Raw genomic sequence first — 10,936 nt, 5'->3', positions numbered from 1 at the left:
GCTACAAAGCTCCACACAACTATGTGGGTATACTCACAAAACCTACCGATAACCACACCTTCGACTCCATCATTGACACCTTATCTGCGTCAAAGTACAAAACTTTGATAACAGCAGACACTCCCATATACCTTGATACCCAGAGAGAGTTCTGGAAAAATGCCACCCTTGAAAAACAAGGAGATATCATCACCGCCATCAACTCCTCGATATAGGGTAAGAAGGTTCAAATCTCTCCAAAATCCATTTCTGAAATCTTTAAACTCGATGATTTGAAAGGAAAAACCTCATTTTCTAAAGACGAGTTGAAAAAGATTTCATGAACAGGGGCTATGCAGAACAACCGAATAGGGATACCCTACAAAAGGGTTATTTCCCTTCTGCACCCAGATTTTTATTTCACACACTACTAATGTGTGTTTCTAATAAAACAACGTCTTTTAATGAAATACCAACTAAAATTCAATGCCTGGGGTATGCAATTTTAAACAATGAAAACTTTAATTACTCCCAGGAAATATTTGATGATTTGGTAAGAAACGTTGATAATAAGGCATTTCTGCTCTTTCCAAGATTTCTAAGCTACTATTTTGAACAAAAATTTGTAGAGAAAGATGCAGATTTGCCCAAACAAGGTGTCTCTTTCAAAATAAACTGTTTAACAATTGAAACATTTTCAAGAATGATGGCACCAACAAAACTAAAAGCAAAGGTGCCTGAGCAGGTTTTAGAAACTGCCACTACTCCTCAGGTAACCTCTACTGAGCCTACTGCTCCAGGTGATCAAAGTAGCACACCCACTGCTTTGAAACCCACACCTGCCACCAAAAAGACAAAAAGAAAAACATCCAGAAAACCCACCAAACCCACAACAAAGGCATCTCTGGAAGATGAGATCCCAGAGACAATGTCAGTGACAGCACAAAAGTCACCAATAACCACTGCTGCTACTTCCTCACAGCAGGTGGAAGAAAGATCTCAACCCCAGCCTCAAACTCCTCCTGCATCCTCACAAAAGGATCAGGTTGTAACCACAGGGACACCAAATTATGAAGCTCTGGATCCACTCGGATCTATCTTCCACAGTCCTGATCCCAAGGACATGTCTCTTTCAACACCCATACCCTCACCAATCATAATGCCCCAATCAATAATACCCCTGTTGCATGCAGTTGATATTGCACAGACACAAACCAGTTCCTCTCTATCACCCATTACTGAGAGTATACCTCCACAAGTGACTGGGTCTGATGCTTATACCTTTGCTATCCCAGCAACAGCTGAGGAGGTTACACCCCCTGAGTTACAAGTAACTCTCGGTGGTAGTTCAAGTGGAGCAACAACTACAACTGATGGATCAACAGATCTTCAGTTGGACAGTTGTTACATTAATAAGACTCCCTTGAAGGCAATTTCTTCCATGGCAACATCGGTAACCACCAGTGAGTTGATTCTAACCACCGGTACCATCAAAGGTTTATCGAGTGCTGAAGAAAGAAGTCCCCAGTACCAAGAACAAGGGGCATCAATGGATGATTTTTGGGACTCTGTTCCAAAGTCACACATTGGTACAACCACCACTGGTGGGGATTCAGATGATCCTACAAATGTAGGTGATGATTCAAAATATCAGGAATTGACGAAAAGAGTTGACAAACTTGAAGATTCAGTTGCTGAGATTAAAGATATGGTGCTAGAGATTTTGAAAGCTCAGAAAGCACAAGCTACTGTTGTTCCTGCTCAAGCAACTGCACAACATGCATATGCTGCAAATGAGCTTTGGAATATTTTTCAACCCATGCTTGAAAAACAGCAACACATGGCTGATCAAAAGCATGCTATTCAAGTACAAATGCTGACCAACATGGTGGAATCAAGGTTCAAAGACACTCAAGCAGACATCAAGGCTATAAAAGCTAGTATACAAAAGACTGCCCAGAGTGGAAAAGCTCCATCCTCAATCCTCTTCATGAATACACCCCTTGCAGATAATGCCAAAAAGGGGGAGAAAATCAACTTGAGAAAGAAAGGAATAGAAGATGGGTTGTATATTGAACCAGAAGAATCCAAAACCTCAAAAACTTCAACTCAAACAGCTGATACATCAGTAGTTACAAAAACTGCTGACAGTAGCCAAACAGTTGCCATGACATCAACACACACCACTCTATCACATACCATCACAACCACTGTTCCACCACCATCTGTGTCTACAACACAAAAACCACCACTACCATCACAAACAGCCAAACCATCATCACCCCCTACCAAAAAGCAGAAGACAACAGATGTTATAACATCTGTTGTAATGACAACAGTGGTTGAAACACCAGTTGATTCAACTACTGTTAGTCAACCACTGATCACTACTCAAACAACTGCCATCATAACCCCTGCTCAAAAGTAGAAGACATCTGTTGATACATCAGCAGTTGTAATGACAACAGCAGTTGAGACACCAGTTGTTTCAGCAGCTGTTAGTCAATTATCCACCTCTGCTATCACCTTTCCTACATCACAACCAAAGCTCCCCAGTAGAAAAAGAAAGCCAATACCTGCCAATGAGGGAATACATGATCCTAATGCTGCAAAATATCCATCGGAAATTGGAGCTCTCAAAAATGAGATGAGGCAATTCTTTAGAGAAGAAGATCCTTCAAAAAGAAGATTCTCCTCACTCATAGGCTACATGCCACCAGAGGATATGGATGATTACCTCAAGATCAAGGCAAGGCAAGCTAAAGTTAAAGCTAAGGTTGAGAGTGAAAATGAAGGTCTAAGCGAAGAAGGCATTGCTAAAAGACTGGAGTTCTACTTCACAAAAGTAAAGCAGATAGAAGAATTTGCACAAGAGCTAATCAAAGAAAAGGCTGATCAAAAGAAGAAGTTAAGAGAACAACTTCTAGCCTTCATCATGAATGAGAAATTCTATCCTGCTAAAGAACAACAGTTTAAAGAATGGCCATTAGTAGCTTTAAAGCATGAGGCTGAAAGGATTCAAAGAATCAAGAATGATCCTTCAAAAAGGAAGAATGCTCCAAACTGGAGCAAATACAAAAAGCTCATTGTTGACCTCACTGCTGAATACAAAGGAAAGAAAAAGGAGCTGGTGGATGCTAAGATGGACACTGCTGAAGCCATATCAAAATGGTCCAGGCAGCAGACTGATGAAGCCTATAAAAGGCTGAAGAAAAGAAAGATAACTGCTACAAGTGCCTCAAAGAAACAAGAACATATGATGAAACTTGAACAGCAGATTGAAAACCTCAGAACCATGTTCAAATCAGCATACAACCCTACTTTTGTGTCAAATCAAAAAGAAGGTAAACAGCTGACTGAGGAAGAGGTCAAAGAAAAAGAAGCAGAGTACTTCAAGGATGCCATCATGAAAATGGGTCTGAAAGAAGATAGCTCAACAAAGCTTCAGAACCTTTTTGAGAAGGTGCTAAACAAACCTGCATCACCAAACACTGCAACAGACATGTCAGAAATTGAAAGGCAAGAGCTTATTGAACAAAAAACTGCAGAAGATATAGCTGCAGCAAACAAAGTCATTGAAGAAGCCTTCAAAAGAATGTCTGAAAGTTTGCAAGTGTTTACAAGGCCATCATCCCCCAACTCATCAAAAAATAAGTCTCTCCCAAGAAACCCACTTGGCTTAAAAATACTAAAGTGGTTGTCTGATCAAAAGACCCACGTATTGACCCTGGTCAGAGCCAATGGCGAAGTGAAGTACATATCAAGGAAATAAGCACTAGGCCTTAGTGTTGAAGATTTGCAGGATCTCCTTGAACTTTCACTGTGTAGGGATGAGGATGACCAGAGTGCAAAGGAATTTGAAGCTGAATTTAAGAATCAAGCTATAGCACTCTTGATGAGAAATAAAGGCCCTGAATAATGAAGGGTTTTGGCATTATCTGTTTCAGGGGGAGATTGTTGGGATTGAACCCTACCAGAGGAACAGATAATGTAAAGCCAAAAACCGGATCACATCAGTGGACTATCAATAAGCAGCAGTTTACTCTTTGCTTTCCCCTTGACAGTGGTATTCTAACAGCTGATGAATCTTAAGTGCTGCTCAACTGATGAACTAAACACTGATGATACTCTAAAAGACTGCTGAAGACAAACACTGTTGCTTTATCTACTGTTGTGTTCTAAGTACTGCTGAAGACTCAAGCACTGCCCACTCAAAGACTGATCACCTTTGAAGAAAGCACTGAAGTTCAACATCAGTGCTCAGGCTACAACAGTGGAACGTGAAGCAGTAGTTATCTCTAGTTTGCATTATACTGATTATCAGATGTTGTATATCAGTAGTTTCTATAGAACAGTGTTTATTGGTTGTTAGGTCGTTAGATGTCACTATCATGGTGACGTCAGCCAAGATGCTTCAGTGGTTTGGACTGCTTATAAATGTAATAGTACCCTGTACTGTTACATTTGATTGACTGGGTAGATTCTTCTTCTCCAGTCTAATCCTTTCATCTTGTGCAACCAACCTTGGGGTATCTGGCTGAGGGGGAGCTTAGTTTCTGTAAACATGCTGTAATCATTTGCTTTGTATTTTCAATCATTCAACTCAATGAAAAGCACTTGTTTATCAAACTATTTTCTTCCTTGATTGTGTTTATACAGTTTGTATCCATTTCCGTTGCACTTTACATTGTTACATATCCATTTTACGCATTGCTCATCATTATGCTATCGAACTATTCAGGCTAACCCTACTCTCAAGCGCTCCCTTCAATCCATCAATCAATCGCTGTGAGTATACTCGATCCCTTTTTGCTTTCAGCACTTTTGGGTGTTACATACGTTACTTATATCAAAACATAATCGATCACACTACCCAAACTATCTGAACGCTAACCAATATGCATGTATTACGTGACTAAATGAATGCTTGTTGATTGTGTTTACACGTGGAATGTTGTCTACCTGCCTTAACGACGTAGTACTATAGTTTGGACTCAGCACCCGTTCACACGGGGGTTGTTAAGGACAATTACTTGCATGGATTACGGTGGTAATCATGTATTGCTAACCGTCTCGGACGGTCAACCCGCAGTCATTGGTATCGATAGATCCATGTCGATAATTAACATGCTTCGTTTTCCTCTGTGTACGTGCTGGTGATGTGTAAACTATTTCGAACTCTATATGCTATTATCAAACTTGTATGCTCACCTCTACATTATATGTATTGACTTTATTTTAACGTATGTGACAGGTATTTAAGATGTTTGCTTGCTAGGAAAGCGAGGCTAGAATAAAGCTCTAAAGGCCCCCAACAAATAGTTGTCTGTCAGGAAAAAGCAACTAGAGCATAGTTGTCTGTAGATCTTGTCAGGCTGGGTCTTTAGGAGCATTTGAACAATATTTATTTGTTTTATTTAAAATCTGAGTTGTCGGAACAGAATATTTGACTAGTTGTTATCTGTAATAATTTGTTTGTTATTTGGGACACGGTATGGGACGTGTTATTTAAACTGAATAGTGATGATAATTGTTATGGAAACTTATTTGACTAGTGTCATGCCCCGATGATTCCGCCATCGGTTGGGGTGTGACATCTTGTACGATCAACATTGAGCTCATGCTGAGGGGGATTTTTAGTATGTAAGCATTTATTGTAATCATTATGTTTGTAATCATTCGACTTAATGAAAAGCATATGTTTACTGAAAACTAATTCTCTCTGATTGTGTTGTAAAGTTTGTTTCCATTTCCACTGCATTTGATTCTTATTTTATTCATCCATTTCTTCATTATTATCAAACAGCCACAATCATGATAGCCTCAGATCCTAACAATTGGTATCAGAGCCTGAACAGTCAAATTCGATCTAACAATCAATTTGACATAACAGTTCAGCTCAAAATTTATTGATACTAAGGTTGGTCGTAATTGTTGAAAAACAAAAGTAAAGGATAATCACGTTTAAAGTTGGTTATTCGAAAACTTTTATAAAACAACCAAGATGTCATTTATCGCATAGGAATCACATAACACTGATAATCTGATATAAACTACCGATGATTGTTAAAGTTAGTAAAATTTAATAATCTCGAATTGGATATAGTCTTTCATATATGAATGTTTGTAATGAAAACTATGTTTGGTTCCATGATTGACTGCTGCTAAGGGTTTATCTCATATCATTAAAGACTTATGTTCAGAAAATTGGCATTTATGCCCTTGGTAACATATAAGAGATGAACAAAACCTTAGGAACACAATCTTATATGTGAACAACAATTTTGGAAAACCTTCAAAAGTTAAAAACAAAATTGTTTAAAATTAAGATGAAAATCAGTAGTCTCAAAAATATGCATCAGATATAACCATGGATCAACTCAAAACTATGATAGTAAAATATCAGTGTTGTAAAGAGTTTGAAATTAGCCCAAATCTCTTACGAGAAAAAGGGTGAAATCCTACAAAGGTTATATGTTTGATGTTCAGAAAATCAGATCATGAGTAATGTGAAATTTGGCATAAGCATTAGCAAAAATGTCCAAATCTCTCAAAACATTGCTGAAAGTGATTTTGGATTGAGTATTACACTTAAGAGTTCACAAGTGGGTCCTATAAAAGGAAAAACCAAAAATAAACATACATCCTTGGTCAAACATATGTCATCAAAAACAACCATGTACAATCATTGTATTGTATCGTATCAGGGAAGGTTCAGGTAACAAAGGTATCATCAGATAATTATCTACAAAAGAGGAATTGGCCAAATTTTCAGAAAAATTCTTCACATGGTATAAAAAGTTCACAGAGGACTTTCAAAACCATTGTGAACAGGCTACCTCACTGTCATAATCATTTAACAAGGCTATGGTATCAAACTGTGGTTATGAAATTTATTTCAAACCACTGACCATCTTCCTAAATTTGAGAATGAAGTGATTCTGACCTAATTAAAAGTTACATTGACTTTGAAAATGCACTAGATCTAATTGATGTTGTTTTCAGGAAATATTTACTTATTTTTCTTGTAAAATTTTTTTAATAAAACAGGATATATTATTCTTCATTTTTCTTAAAGAATGATATATTTTGCATTTTTACTTGTTTTAGATGGTAAAAATCCAAATACCTGTCAGGATGTAAAACCCTTTCTGTTTTTGTCTAGGGTAATATATTCTTTGATAATGGGTCAAGAGGAGTTGGTGTTAAGGGTCTGGATCATTTCATTCATAAAACTTGAGTCTAAATCTGTAATAAAAGATGATTGTTGACAAGCTTCAAATATTTGGCTGCATATGTTTTACTCTAAATTCTCAAAAGATTAAAACACAAAATGTGTGGTCAAAGTACAATGTGATAATCATCTGGGATATTCAACCACTGTCAAAATCTATAGAATGTTTAAAACATGAAGTAGATGTGTGGTAAAACCTTGAAAGCAAAAACCAGTGAATTCTCTGCATTAAAAATCCCTGTAAACCCTGTTGTTATGTTATGTTATTTCTGATAGACTTGCATCTAAAATGTGTTTGTCAAGAAGTTGATTTTATAGGTAACTCACAATCACCATGAACAAATGTTGGACATGATATTAAAATCATTTCCTTCATCAGAGCAGCAGATGTACAAAACAGCTGTTAAAGCTCATCCACTGATGCACAAACAGTGTTTGACCAAAATAGCCTTCTAAACCTCTACCCTACTTCACCCCAAACCACTGTTGATAAATATCCATCAAAAATGGATAAAAATTATCAGTGGGCCAAATCCATCTTTTAAATCCTTTCACCTTCTTTTCAAACAGATGTTGGATCACTAAAGTCACCAACAGATGTTAGCTCAGATGATTCACATTTGAAGCTTCACCTTTTAACCATCAAAATCTTCCTTAAAACTCATTCATTTCACCACACACTTGGCAACATCTATGAAAAGGGATTCTTACAAAAGACCTACCCTAAAACATATGTCCTATGATTGACACTCTACCAGTTCATCAACAAGTCATGTGCTATGATGCATTAAAAGACAGAAAGTTGGGTATTTGTCATGAAAGAGGGGCTTCAGCAGTTCAGTGACAACAAGTTTGAAAATCTTGTGCCACCGCCAAAGGATGAGAATCTTTTTGGCAAAAAGTGGGTCCTCAAAGAACATAGCATATGCTAGGAGCATGGTTGTCAAGATTTCTCATACTCAAACAAGTACAAACATCAAGGTGTTTTGACTATGCACATGCAGCAGATGTTCCCACAACCACTGATTGAAGAATATTATGATGCTGCTGCTATTGCTGAAAAGTCTAATCGTTTGTAACTTCAAACGGATAACACAGGGAGTTTGAGGATCAAGGATCCTTATTAATGTCAATGTTTTTAACAATTGTTCCTTGTGTGTTTAGTTTACGTTTGTAGGTATTATGTGAACTGAGTCAACATGGGAACGTCGGAGGAATATGCTGTTTATAGCATGTGCAAAAGGAGTCATGACCGTTAAGGGGGATCGTGTGAGAGTTGCATGATTTTCGGATAGTTTGTTACTAGGATATTTCTAATTTTAAAGGGTTTAACAAGCTCAGAATAGAAACACATTAGCTATTATTCGAACTCTCTGATACTCATTGGCGAAACACACACTCACACTAGCAAATCATTGTATTGAGCTTGTTATCTTCCAAAGTTGTAATCTTTCTTATGCAATATAGTTGATAGTGATGTTTTCACTATCCGAGGCTTTTTATGCCAGAGATCATTCATTGATTAAAGGTTTTTTCCTCGTTTAAATCCTTGTGTTCATCATTGCCAACATTACGTACTAGTTCATACATTTGTTCATCAAACTAAGCACTCAACCTCACAAAAATCAGATTTGGTTACATTATCCTTGTTGTGATTTTTTTACCAAAACAAGTATTATGTCTCATATGTACAAGTTACACCATCAAGGAATCTTAACTTTAAATGATGAACATATGAAGAACCAACATAATCTAAAGAAAATCAAGTGTTTCGAGTGTTGTTTGATGTATGTGATGAAGTTGTTGTTGTTGTTGAACTTGTGTTTCTGTTTAGATCCATCATATGTAAGCTTGTTAGAAGCTTAGATCTAACAAGTTTAAGCATGGATCTTGAAAGATCCATGAAGTAACATGTTGTTGAACTTGAAGATCTTTAAAGTATACTTGAAAGTTGTTTTAAAATGGATTTCTCGTGTTCTTGAACCTACTAATCTTATGGGTGATCAAGTTTATAAAATAAAGTTTCATCAAAGTTTATAAAAGTTAAAAAATAAGCTTTGATTTAAGTAGATCTATATGTTTAGTGTGTAGATCTAAATTACTACACATTTTTATGAAACTTCAAGTTTATAACATGGAAAGGTATGATGTATTTAGTGATCTTTACTTGCAAAAATTGTTGATTCTTGAGTTTTGGTGATTAAAAGAAAATAAACACATGTTTTAAAACATGGGAAAACCTCCATTTTTAGGGGAAACTATGTCAAAATTTTTATCAAATTTTGACACTTAGAAAATATAAAGCTTTGTGAAACTTTTTCTACAAAAATGTTCAAGAATGTTTACCAAATGTTTTCCCTAATTCTTATCCAAAACTACAAGATAAGAAATAGAGTTTTCTTCAAGAAATGAAACAAGTATGAATATGTATATTGTAGGGAAAAATATATATATTTAAAGGTCACCAAATTATGTGCTATGTGTATATTATGTGTAAATGTATATTAGTGTACATTTAGGAACATAAAAGTACACTAAATACTCCCAAGGAGTAAGCACCAAATACACATAAAAATACACAAGAAAATATTTATAAATAATATACACAAAATCACCCATAAATGGGTGTATGAACAAAATACCAAAATATATAGTTGTATATATTCCTTATCAAAATCTAAGGACTTTGGACACTTGGGCAAGTATTTGGACATATATATATAAGGGACCGCTGGAATGAGAACCACCTGGAGTTGTAAGAACCGTGAGAACCACACCGTACGGGGCGAGGTGGACCAAATTTTTTTTTCAAAAACGTAGATGCATGTATTATAAACACATTCGTAAAAAAAAAATTTTTAAAAAAATGCCGTGCGTGTAGTTTTTTACACCACAAGTTTGTGGTTTACGAGTTCCGTAAATACGGAACTCGTAAACTACAAACTTACGGAACTCGTAAACCACAAACTTGTGGTGTAAAAAACTACACGCACGGCATTTTTTTTTATTTTTTTTTACGAATGTGTTTATAATACATGCATCTACGTTTTTGAAAAAAAAAATTGGTCCACCTCGCCCCGGATCAAGTAGTTCTCGCGGTTCTTACAACTCGAGGTGGTTCTCATTCTAGCAGCCCCCTATATATATATATATATATATATATATATATATATATATATATATATATATATATATATATATATATATATATATATATATATATATATATATATATATATATATGGGAGCGCTAAAATGAAAACCACCTCCAGTTGTAAAAACCGAGAGAACCACTTTTCAACCATTAAATCTTTAGATCTTCAAGATCAATGGATGAGATTAAAAGTAATTAAAAGGTACTATTAAAGATTTTTTGTCTTATTATGTCTTTAATATTTTAATCCAAAATGTTAGTTTAGTAAATTTACTCAATTTTGTCTTTTTGTCTTTATTGTTTTTTATTACTATTTTTGTATTATTATATTAATTGTTATTTTTTAAATAGAATTTTTTTATTAAAAACTATTTTAAATTCAGATTTTTTAACAAAACAATTTTTTTTTTGCGCGCCGTTCTTTAGACGCCGTTTTTACGCCTGACTCTTTCACGCGTCGTTTTTTTAACACGCCGTTTTTTACGTGCCGTTTTTTTACGTTTTACAATTTACATTAAAAAAGTTTTACGTTTTACGTTAAAAAGTTTAAGTTTTATGTTAAAAAGTTT

Source organism: Helianthus annuus, chromosome 2 (assembly GCF_002127325.2).
Source record: "Helianthus annuus cultivar XRQ/B chromosome 2, HanXRQr2.0-SUNRISE, whole genome shotgun sequence".
NCBI lineage: Eukaryota > Viridiplantae > Streptophyta > Magnoliopsida > Asterales > Asteraceae > Helianthus > Helianthus annuus.
The sequence above is the reverse complement of the archived record's forward strand: the minus strand, read 5'-3'. Positions refer to the sequence as shown.